Consider the following 12,634-nt stretch of genomic DNA (forward strand, 5'->3'; position numbering starts at 1 on the left):
CCTGGCAATCAATATTTTACCTAATCAGTAATTAGAGCTACTTCTGCTGTACCATGAACAAAGCCAGGTAAAGTTATTTCAATGAATGACAAAAAAATGTTTCTGGTTTTCAAGTTGAAATTTCAACTCAATTTCATTAAAATACAGTATGCCCAAAGAAGAATCAATTTTCACCATGTATTTTCACTCTACTAGGCCTATACTGTACAATTCCAATTAATTTAACTTGGCTTTTGTGTAATACTCGACAAAACCCCCATGAGGCTCCTATCATGGGCTTAATTTTACAAACGTCAATCCCACTTTTGTGGTTGTTTTAAGCTGCCACTTGTAAAGTGGATATCCCACAGAGTGCCAGCTTGGGTCCCAGCTGCTCTTCTTCCAAACCAGTTTCCTGCTGAAAGGCCTAGGAAGGCTGCAGAACACAGCCCAATACTTGGATCCTGCCATCGATGTGGGAGACCAGGATGGAGTTCCTGGTTCTTTTTATTTATTTATTTATTTTATTTTTTGACAGGCAGAGTGGACAGTGAGAGAGAGAAAGGTCTTCCTTTGCCGTTGGTTCACCCTCCAATCTTGGCTTGGGCCTGGCCCTGGCCCAGAACTGTTTGTTTTTTTTTTTAAAAGGCATTTGGGGAATACTGCTGCACACTTGTTGCTACTTTCCTCCCTTTCTACAAACATTGTGATGAGCTAGAAATTTAGATTAATGGGGCTGGCATCGTGGCGCAGTGGGTAAAGTGCCTGCTCAGGTTCCACCTGCTCCACTTCCAATCCAGCTCCCTGCTAATGTGCCTGGGGAAAGCAGTGGAGGATGGCACAAGTTTTTGGGTCCCTGCACCCGCGTGGGAGACCCAGATGAAGCTTCTGGCTCCTTGCTTAAGCCTCACCCAGGCTCAGCTGTTGCAGCCATTTGAGGAGTGAACCAGCAGACTGAAGACCTCTCTGTGTCTCCCTCTTTCTCTGTAACTTTTTCAAACAGATAAAATGAATCCTTAAAAAGAAATTTAATTTTTTAGACACAAATGTCTGTGAAATTCTAAGGTTATTGCCAATTTATCCTGAAGATTCTACCAAGTTCTACTTCCTGTTACAATGTTAACAAAGGGTCTGTTTTTTCACTCTTTTATAGAATTTTCTTTGACAGGCAGAGTGGACGGTGAGAGAGAGACAGAGAGAAAGGTCTTCCTTTTTCCATTGGTTCACCCCCCAATGGCCGCCGCAGCTGGCGCACCACGCTGATCCGAAGCCAGAAGCCAGGTGCTTCTCCTGGTCTCCCAAGCGGGTGCAGGGCCCAAGGACCTGGGCCATCCTCCACTGCCTTCCTGGGCCACAGCAGAGAGCTGGACTGGAAGACGAGCAACCGGGATAGAATCCGGCACACCAACCGGGACTAGAACCCACGATGCCGGCGCTGCAGAGGATTAGCCTAGTGAGCCGAGGCGCCGGCCTCTTTTATAGAATTTTATGGCAAAGAATTTTCAATGAAGAACCACACCAATGTTAAGAACATAAACGTGCCAATATTTGCAGTACACATCAATACTTTACAGCGCCGGCCCCACTGGTAGGGTTTTAAAGAAAGATAATAACCAACATCTACATTAAAACTTTACCAAGTATTAAACTTACCAGATGAATAAAAAATTGGCGAACCCTCTACTATAACAGGATTGAGAGTTACTTAGGGCTGAATAGTAGGATTTGGGTAAAATTCAGATACTTAATTAAAAGCAATAGCAAATTCATTTTTACTTTTCACTGCAAACCCCTGATTTCCAGAGCATTTTCCTATCTCAAGCACCCAGGCTACTCCTCAAACTCACACAACAGATAAATTAAAACACTGTATGCCTATATTATACTATAGAAAACAGCAGAGTAACTAAAACAAAACATATGAGATCAAGTCACGTTAGGTCTCTTTATTGGAGCTAAATCATAAGTAAGTGCACCCACTTAGGGGGCTAAGGAAGCAAATGAGGATGCCTGGAGAATAGTGAATAACTTCCATGGATATTTCAAAGCTTTAACAGTAGTAGAACCAATTCTTTATTACATCAATCACACATAAAAGGCATACTTACAAGTTTTTTTCTTGATAGATTTCTTGTACTTACTAGCAAAGATTGAGACCTTTTTGCCTTATAAACCAGAGGAAAGTTAAGGGAAAAAGAAGAGATAGTCTGATAAGTCTCACCACTTTAAACAGTCAGAAGAGGAAGGCAAGAAAAGGAACTTTTAGGGGCTGGCATTGTGGTATAGCTGCTCTACTTCTGATCCAGCTTCCTGCTAATGGCCTGAGAAAGCAGCAGAATGTGGTCCCCTGCCACCCATGTGGGAGACTGGATGAAGCTCCTGGCTCCTGGCTCTGGCCTGGCCTAGCCCTGGCTGTTGTGGCCATCTGGGGAGTGAACCAGCAGACAGAAGATCACAATCAGTTGATCTCTCTCTCTTTCTCCCTGTAATTCTTTCAAATAAATAAACAAAATCTAAAAAAAAGAAAGAAAAAGGGCTTTTAAAGAATGTATACACAGTTCATAATGAATGGGCAAGAATGGGAGGAGAAAGTCAACTGCATGACTCCCTGGGGAGAAGAGGCCACTTAGGTCATCAAGGGGATGTTTTAGGACACATCAGTCTTAAAGACCAAGTCAAACAGAGGCAAAAGATAGTGTAAGTTTGGTCTAAATCTACAAATAACAACACACAGAACCATTTGGTAATTTGCAGAAATGAAGTAACTTTTCATTTTTTAAAAAAAGATTTATTTTATTTTTTATTTGAAAGACAGAGTTCCAGAGAGAGGTAGAGACAGAGAGAGAGAGAGAGAGAGATCTTCCATCTACTGGTTCACTCCCCAGATGGCTGTAACGGCTGGAGCTGTGCCGATCTGAAGTCAGGAGCCAGGAGTTTCTTCCGGGTCTCCTACACGGGTACCGGGGGCCCAAGGACTTGGACCATCTTCTGCTGTTTCCCCAGATGCATTAGCAGGAAGCTGGAAGGGAAGTGGAGCAGCCGGGACTAGAACCAGCGCCCACATGGGATGCCAGCGCTTCAGACCAGGGCTTTTAACCCACTGCGCCACAGCGCCGGCCCCTGTAACTTCATTAACTAGTGACTTTCCCAATTCTAATTTCATCTAACACCAAGGTTACTGATTTTCTGAAGTTACCTTTGCTCATGCAGCTACTTTCCCCTGTGAGATCTTACTCAATGCTCCCTGGGTAGCACTTTGAAAACTCTAAATAATAAGCTGCGTGTCTATTTTTTTTAAAAACTTCCCTACTATTATTAGGTATATGTTTCCTGATCTAATGAAAGGCTATCTTCCTACTTTTGAAATATTTTTTTAGTAATAAATTTATTCTTTATTAAAAAGAAAGCAAGATTAACAATGTCAAAAACCTCATAACACTATCCTAAATAACACCAGTCAAAAATGAAATAAAGCCAGAAATTAAATCCATTATTCTTAAATAGCAACAAGTAAGACACTACATACCAAACTTTTGAAATGCAGTCAAAGCTATGCCCAGAGGTAAATTTATAGTCTTATGTGTCCTACTATTAAATAAGAAAGTTCAACTAAGTCATCAATTGCAAAGGAACATTATAAAACAACAAAATAAACTACAAAAATTAAGGAAAGAATTAAAGATCAAAAGTTATATTAACAACGTAGAAAAGGAATGGAATTGGCAAAATATCCAAGTTTTGGGTCCTTAAAAAGATTAGCAAATCCTAATAAAAGAAAAAATACAACTAAAAAGATTAGAAATGAGAAAGTAGCTATAACCATAAACACAGAGAAAAATACTTTTAACTATAATTATATATAGAAATCTGCTAATAGATTTTAAAATTCTATGAAAATGCATGATTTTATTTAAAAATATATCTTTTTAAATTGACACTCAATAAGTAGTAGTTAACCTGCCTATCCCAAAACCATAGAAAAGCTTCTTAAAGTTTTCAGAGAGTCCTCTTCTACTCACACACCCCGAAAAAAAGATATGGAACGCTTCACAAATTTGCGTGTCATCCTTGCGCGGGGGCCATGCTAATCTTCTCTGTATCGTTCCAATTTTAGTGTATGTGCTGCCGAAGCGAGCACCCTGCTTTTGAAATATTAACACCAACCCCTCATGACCAAATGTTAACATTAGATGAAGTTTGAAAAATCTGATTCCCTCGGTTTTTGAGAAGTAGAGAAAACTGTGAAACCTGGGGGGTGTGGGTAAAAAAGCAATAACCAACATTCTTCAGTGATAATAGGATTTTTGGGCCTAGTGCCCTCTACAGTCAGAGAGGTAGAAAAGTTTTTCTTTTTTAAATTAAAAAATTCGTTAAAAACAACTTTTTTGTCATACAGAACTTGTCTGATCAGCCTCACTTGCTAGGTAAATTACTATTCCAGCAAAATCTGCCTTACTTTTGCCTTTTTACAGACTGAAAAACTGGCTGTTGTCTATGTTGACAATGTGACCATTATGAAGAAAGGGAAGTTGGATGTTATATCCATTCATATATAAAGATATATTTTAAAAAGCATTATTACCTCCAAATATAATACAGTTAAACTGTCTTTTCTAATAATATAAATCCTAGACTATATTGCCATTAATATATAATTAATACAATTAATTAATTATAATATATAATTAATATTATATATAATTAATATAATATATAAGCTCCACTTCCAATCCAGGTCTCTGCTATGGCCTGGGAAAGCAGTAGAGGATGGCCCAAGTCCTTGGGCCCCTGCACCTGCATGGGAGACCTGGAAGAAGCTCCTGGCTTCGGATCGGCACAGCTCTGGCTATTGCGGCCAACTGGGGAGTGAATCATCAGATGGAAGACCTCTCTCTGTCTCTGCCTCTCCCCTCTCTGTGTAACTCTGACTTTCAAATAAATAAATAAATAAATCTTTTTTCTCTCTCTCTCTCTCTTTTTTTTTTTTTTGACAGGCAGAGTTAGACAGTGAGAGAGAGGGAGACACAGAGAAAGGTCTTCTTTTTTGCCGGTGGTTCACCCCCCAAATGGCCGCCGCACCGATCTGAAGCCAGGAGCCAGGTGCTTCCTCCTGGTCTCCTGCATGGGTGCAGAGCCCAAGGACCTGGGCCATCCTCCACTGCCTTCCCGAGCCACACAGAGAGCTGGATTGGAAGAGGAGCAACCGGGACAGAATCTGGCGCCCCAACCGGGACTAGGACCTGGGGTGCCGGCACCACAGGCGGAGGATTAACCAAGTGAGCCGTGGCGCTGGCCTTAAATAAATAAATCTTAAAAAAAAAAAAAAAAGATAACTGGTATTTTTAGTAGATACACAATTTTTAAATGAGTGTCTTCTTCCTGGAAAGAACTTTAACTGTTAAACCACTCCCCTTTCAACAACTCCATCAAGTAGTTTCATTGATGACAGAGCAAATGCTAACAGTAGCACTATACAGCCACAAGTGAGGATGTGCGCTTTGAATCTGCAAAGCACAAATTTCAAAACTGTGCTTCACAGACTTGTTTAGGGGCTCTCTACTTGAGCAAAACAAAGGCCTGCACTAAAACAGTGAGCCACTTGACAAGACTTGAAGCAACTTCAAGTACATTGGTTGATGTGAATATACCCAAAATGGAGCAAGTGAATCGCTCAAGTTCATGAAGACACCCACTTCTCCACTCAACTTAATGCTATTTAACAGACTCCTTCGGAAACACATACTTCCTGAGCACAAAAGGACACTATACTGCCTACATTTGTGAACATAATTTTGTTCTCTCTTAGCATATACTCAAGCATTTTGTTCCCTCTCATTTGTGAGGTCAGCTCATGGTAATTAGTAAACAAAAGTAAGTCACCAAAGACTACTTAACCTGTGACTCTGTGATCTGAGTGCCGTGCTGCCTCACAGGCTCTGGTTAACTTCACTCTCACATGGGGACAGACTGAGCCAGGCATAGGAGATCCCTTAACTGTAGCTTTTAGTGCCAGATTCTCCTAGCAGTTGGGCAAAGCCTATGGAACCCTTGTCACAGTAATGCATTTAAATGCGCAAAATAAAATACAAAGGTAGACTGTGTCAAATGTTTTTAATTGGATACAATAATGTGCTTTTTAAAAATAATAGCTAACAATGAGTATAACAACAATACTTTTGAATTAATGATGAGCTTACAATTTCAAGATAATTATAACTGTATTATGATGTGAAATAGTGATTTCTATTAGTAACAAAGTCACAGGTACTGATAATACAACAATATTTTGTTGCCTACATTCACAGCTTTTGTAAAATTCCGAATTTTAGTTAGAGGTTAATGCAGAAATCTAATTTTTTCCCTCCAAACAACTTTACTGACTCTCTGAATTCCATGCACTTTGGGGGTCCATCTGCAGACCCAAGTTAAAAGCCTCTGATAGGAGAAACAGAAGAAAAAGTTAAAAGTAAAAACTCAAAACCCAATAAGGCAACTTATAGTCAGTGCTCCTCTCCAAAGCAGTCTACCACACCAGGGCAGTGTCATGGGTTTTCATTCAAGTCTTTGGACGATTTTCAGGAAGAGCAAATCGCAAAAGGCATCTTTCGACCAGTGATCAAATATACGGTTCACAATACCAGCACTATGAGGAATTTCTCCCTTGTATGAAGGCTGTTTCTGTAATCACATCAGATTCAATAATATTATGAGTTCTTGTGACTAGCATTAGGGTAGTGTGGACAACAAACAGACTGGATCCTACTGCAGTATAGTCACTGCTGGTCTCACAGTTGTGGTAGATGTGAATCCATCCTGTCATTGTGGGTACTGGGATCCTGGAAGACCACTCACCATTTCCTAAGGAGACTGTTAACTGTTTTAATCCCTTTTCTGAATGGTACTAGGGCTCAAACATATCACCTACTTTAGCCGCTCTGCCACAGAATCATTATAAAATCTCCTATGACCCACTGTCCCAAAAGAAAAGAAAAAATATGTATATATATAGGGAAGAAAATGTCCATTTGTCAGAGCAATCTCAAGAAAGAGTAACATATAGAACTCAAAATGGTAACTCAGAGCAATACACTGTAGAAGACTTACTTCTATCCAGACAGACACTTTTTTTGGTTGGCCCTGGAGAGCCGTGTGATATTTCTGATTAGAGCTATGACATCACCAGGAACTGGCAGCACACGGTAGGGCAGACTGGAGAAGGGGTGGTGTGACAATGCTAGAAGGTAAAAGGTAAGCTGCTTGCACGCATCATGGCTGCTGCAGAAGCTAGTGGAAGCTAGGTAACCACAATACAAATGAAAAAGCGGTGGGGGTGGGAGCTGGAATGCAAGCGACAACAAAGGGGGAAAGGAATTAGCACCTAACTGCAGCCAGCAGGGCAAGGGGCCCACCAGGGGAGCTACTAACAGGACTCAGAATTTAAGCCTGGTTACCTGGAAGAAATGGTAGTTATTAGACTAGGTATGGGTGATGAAGGGAAGATGAGAACAAAGATGGTGAGCTTTAAGCACCAAATTAAGCATGAAACGTCCAGGAGATGACCAGAATAGCAAATCATCTTAAGAGTAGGCAACCCCTGTCCTCAAGGAACCTAAAATCTGGAATCTGATTACAGCTAGATTCAGATTCAGACTTCGCAGCAAGTCTACCAAGTGTTCCTCAGAAAGCTGTGGGAACAGATAAGCTCTCCAACAAAGGGGCAACAAAGACCAAGAGGAAGCCCATCGATTTAAGAACAGAATATTTAAATATTCCAAATACTAAAGTCCACTTGAAAAGTTAACATCAAGTGCTAAAAAAACCATTTTTTAAGTAACTTGATACATTTAAATACATTTCTGCAAAAAAGCAGGGTCTAGTTGTAGCCCATTATTGAATTAAAACACACAAACTCTGATTTGCCATTCCTATTCAAACTGTGCTTCTTTGTATAGAGGCGTTCTAGTAAATAAATTAAGAAGGAATGGTGGAATTAAAGGCACAAATTACCGCTATTTGCAAACCACTACTGAATTAACGGAAACAGCCTGTTATTACAGCACAATGGACAGCTAAACATCAGATGCTGCCAGATACAAGTACACACCACTACCTTGGAATTAGACTTGTCTTCTCCTCCCAGTCCTCCACCTAGAAATCAAACCTGAACCGATCTGAGCTGTCAGAAAGTCTGCAACCTAGCTACCTAATTTACTTAGGAAATACAAAGGATAGATGGACTTATTAAAACCACACCAGAGGGGGGATGGTGCCGAGGTGCAGCGGGTTAATCCTCCTGCAGCATTCCATACGGCCGCCGGTTCTAGTCCTGGCTGCTCCTCTTCTGATCCAGCTCTCTGCTGGGAAAGCAGCAGAGGTTGACCCAAGTCCTTGGGCCTCTGTACCCACGTGGGAGACCCGGAGGAGGCTCCTGGCTCCGGATCAGCTCAGCTCTGGACACTATGGCCATTGGGCAGTGAACCAGCAGGTGGAAGACCTTTCTCTCTTTCTCCTTCTGTATCTCCACCTCTCAAATAAATAAAATCTTTAAAAAAGCAAGCAAGCAAGCAAGCACACCAGAGAGACACATCCATCAAAATCCAGAATGAAGAAACTAGGAAAAATTACCTGGTTCTCTGAACAAATAAATTACAAGGAAAGTTAAGAGAAAGGGGACAGGAAGAATCTATAGATTGCAAGACTGAAGATACATATTAGAAAAATTTAAATACTGACTGGATATTTGGTGATGTTAATTTTTAAAAGGTGAGATAACAGCAGCTGTAATTATGACTTAAGAGTTGTACCTTTTTTTTTTTTTAAGATTTATTTATTTATTTGAAAGGCAGAGTTACAGAAAGACAAAGGCAGAAGGAGAGAGATATCTTCCATCCTCTGGTTCACTCCCCAAATGGCTGCAACGGCCAGAAGCCAGGAGCTAGAAACTTCTTCTGGGTCTCCCAACGAGGGTGCAGGGGGCCAAGGGTTTGGGCTACCTTCAACTGCTTTCCCAGGCCACAGCAGAGCACTGGATTGGAAGAGGAACAGCTGGACCCAAACCGGTGCCCATACGGGATGCCGGCACTGCAGGCTGCGCTGTGGCAAAGGGGGTCTTGCTGTGGCAAAGGGGGTAAGACCGCTGCCTGCAGTGCCAGCATTACAATAATCCAGTAGAGGCTGAGTAAAATAGGTAGCAGTAAAGATAAAACAGTAGCTCAACTGTGTTTTTGGAATTTTCCATGTTAAATTGTTTAGAACTGAAAAAAATTTAAAAACACACTTTCAGTGTCACCAAGAAAACAGGGCAGGAATGGCTGTGAATTTTATCTCCAAGCTTTACAAGCTGAGCAGCCCTGTTTAGTCACACAACCTCTTGGTGTCCCCACTGGTTAAATGGAGGCAAGCACCACCTAATTAGCAAACACTTGCTCAAACTAGGAAGCTGGTTGATACCCTTCAGCCCTTTGGCTTCCCCATCTGGTCCAACATCAAATCCTGTTTCTCCTCCTCTTCCATCCCCCTTGTCTACTTTGTCCATCACTGCGGTTTCATCTCACTCCAACTGCCTCCTTGAACCAATTTTCCACACTGTATACAGAATGATGATCCTAAAATGCAAAATCTGATCAGGCTATCTCCAGCTCCAGTTAAAAATCCTTAAACGGCTTTCCATCCCACCTTCAAGACAACAGCGTTCCTTTAAGCCTTCCACCTAGACTCCTTCTGGATTCCTAAAGTGACTTATGATCTGAATCTCTTCCCATTCTCTCTGCCCCTCTTTTTGTGCTTTAGCTTTGGGGACATTCTTTCAGGTCTTGCACTGCACCTTGTACTCTGACTGCAGCTCCAACACCCATGTCCTGAACGCTCTTTCTACTGCCTAGCTAGCTCCCAGTCATCCTTCAAGCCTCGGGTCAAGCAGCATTTCCTCAGAGACCTACCCAGATTGCTTCTTAGTTGGGCGTCTTCTCACACCTACCCACGACAGCATTTATTCCTGTAGGAACCTACACTTGCCCCCATCATAATTCTCAATACTTGTTTATAAGAAGTACTGGTACTGAGTGTGGGAATTATATATTTAGCTATTCTCCAGTTAAGACTATAAACTCCAGGAGGACAAGTGCTGGAATTTGTTCCCTGTGGAATCCTGCCTTTCATAGTGCCTGGCAGCCAATACACTGCTGAGTGTATAACATCCACAGCTTTCCAGACTGTTTCCCTCTTAACCAAGTCTGCCTAGACCTCACCAGCAACAGAAACAGCCAGCCATGTAGGCATTTGTCCTGGGAGCTGAATCCTGCATAGGATTGCATATTATGAAGTGAACTGAAAACATGGGAACGAAGGGCACAGGTGTTAGGAACAGTTATTAACCTCAAAATCTGTTTTCGGTCCGAGATAATTTTGTGCATACAATGAACAATTTTAGAGAAAACTGAGGTGTGACAATCTGACAAAATGGAAGTCAGAAGACACAATTCCCACCAATCACTAGCGAGTTTTCAGACCTAAGGTGTTAAGTCACTACATTTGCATTGTAAGTAAAATCAGAGAAGCTTTAGAGCCAGTCTTTAAGCTCCATCTCAGAACTAATCCCATATGCCTTAGTATGCAAAAGACAGAAAAACAGAACACCAATCAGATGGTCTCATCCTAGGGTGGCATGATTTTTTTTCCCTCTCAATCTGTTTAGGGACATTATAACCTCTTATGTTAAGCTTACAACTAAATCTTTAAACCTATTCAGCTGTAAAACCCTCACAAACTGCTGCTCAGAACATTAACTTCCATATTTAACAAGGGTCACTGCAATCTAATAAAACAACAGCAGCTATTTAAACCCAGAATGAATTACTCAGGGATATTCTACTTCTGTATATTTAGAAATCTCCCCCATTACCGACTTTAAGGGCTGAATGTCTTGAATTCTTGATCATTTCTATGGCAATCTGAAGGCAAAGTAGTATAAAGCTTGCATGTATGCATACTGTTTAACACCAAGCTACAAAACTGAAGATACGGAAGCTCTGCTTGATCTCACGGGCTGGTAGCTGAGGTCTAAAAGTGTTGGTTTACGGCTTAATTCCTACTCACATTCTTCCAAACTCACACAACTCGCAGTTCAGCCCATCACGGAATTCCAGGAGTCACTAATCTCACACTCTTATCAAGGCACCGACTCCCACAATGTCGAAATCGGAGTTAATTTTGGAAAAAAAATTTTTCCCAGACCTTCTGACGGTAAATAAAGTAGCCTGAACCAACACATTTTACTATTATCAGTCAGCCGCCGGGCTTGTAATCACTGGAAAACTCAGGGAAAGCCTAAAGTAGTAACACGTTTGTTTCCTGGTTTCGATGAGTGGCACACTCGATTTAGCAACTGCCTGTCGCACCAAATATGTCACGTCCATGAAACGAAATGAAAACGCACGTGGAAACGAGGATGTTCTTGGAACACAAAGCGTGCCTCTGAGCCGGCGCCACGCCACCCTCCCGACTCCACTCCGCAGGGCCGCCTGAGGCCCTGGGCCCAGGGCGCCGTGCGGCCCACGCGGGCGGCCACAGGTTGAACGACAAAGACCCCGGCAGCGCCCACCGGCTCCCGCAGCCTCCAGGCTGCCCGTCCCCTCCGCCAGGTCCACTCAAACGCGGCAGGCGCGCACGCCCGGGCGGCGGGGAGGCAGTCCCACGCGCCCCGCCCGCCACTCACCAGGTGGGACACGGAGGGCAGGCCAGGGAGGTGGGGGCGGGCACGCCACGACTCCAGAGGAACTCCCGCCCGAGCGCCTGCCCAGCTAGCAGGAGGCGCCCCAGAGTCCGCACGCACCACGTGAATCGGCCCCGGCGCCCCCTTTCCGGACCAAAGCATCTCCCCAGGAGCCTAGAGGCGCTGCTCCAGGAGATCCGAGGGGAAGCGACTTCCCCAAGGTCACCTGGCGCCACGACCCAACTCCTCGGCCAGGCTGGTGGCCGGCACCTGACTACGAAGCCAGCGGCTCGGCTGCAGAGATGTCCCCAGCGCCTCAAGGTCCCCTCCTTCATCAACGCTGCGCTCCGGGACCACGCGGTCACCCGCGGCCACGATGCCCTCGGTCCCGCCGCATCCATTCCCCAGCACAGCCAAGGGCTCCACTACCTCGGGGGTCCCCTCGGAGCGCGCCAGGGCAGCCGGAGCAGCCAGAGCAGCCAGAGCAGCGCAGCGTCCGCCCCGAGCACCGCCAGCCGCGACCCACTAACCGTTATGCGCGCGGCTCGAGACTCCGAAGTGTGCGTGAGGCGGCGCGGCGGGCCGGAGTTCTGCGGGCCCGGCTTCCAGCGCGCGTCCTTCGCCCGCGCCTCGCTGGCTCGGCGCTCCGAGCACCCACGCGGCCGGGAGTCACGTAGCACCTCACCACTTTGTCTGGCGGGGCCGGAGCGGCCGCCTTATAACCCGCCGGGGCCGGAGCATGCGCACAGGGGGCGGAGCCGGCCGCCCGGCCACCGCCCCCTCCCCGCCGTACAGACACACGCACTGCGGCTCGCGCCACCACACGCGCGCGGCCGCGCGCTCCCGCCCTCCGGCTTGGCCGCGCGCGCCGGCGCCCCCCTCCCCGCCACGTGACCGGCAGCCCGGCGCGACCCGCGCGCCGTGTCCCCCCCGGGCTGTGCGGCG

The 12,634-nt window shown here is 44.6% G+C and overlaps 1 protein-coding gene and 1 non-coding gene across 2 annotated transcripts in view; both read right to left on the reverse strand.

The window, feature by feature from the left end:
• The window catches only part of SLC16A1 (solute carrier family 16 member 1), a 39,457-nt gene extending 27,081 nt beyond the window's left edge, over positions 1–12,376 (reverse strand). Inside the window, exon 1 of the mRNA XM_062191980.1 lies at positions 12,220–12,376. The gene's annotated coding sequence lies outside the window, so the exon portion shown is untranslated. The remainder of the gene's footprint in view (positions 1–12,219) is intronic.
• LOC133761255 (U6 spliceosomal RNA) lies at positions 4,011–4,117 on the reverse strand. Its single transcript, XR_009866055.1, has one exon. It is a non-coding gene; the product is annotated as a U6 spliceosomal RNA (small nuclear RNA).
• Positions 12,377–12,634: the final 258 nt, after the last annotated feature.

Source organism: Lepus europaeus, chromosome 5, assembly GCF_033115175.1.
Source record: "Lepus europaeus isolate LE1 chromosome 5, mLepTim1.pri, whole genome shotgun sequence".
In the NCBI taxonomy this organism is placed as follows: domain Eukaryota; kingdom Metazoa; phylum Chordata; class Mammalia; order Lagomorpha; family Leporidae; genus Lepus; species Lepus europaeus.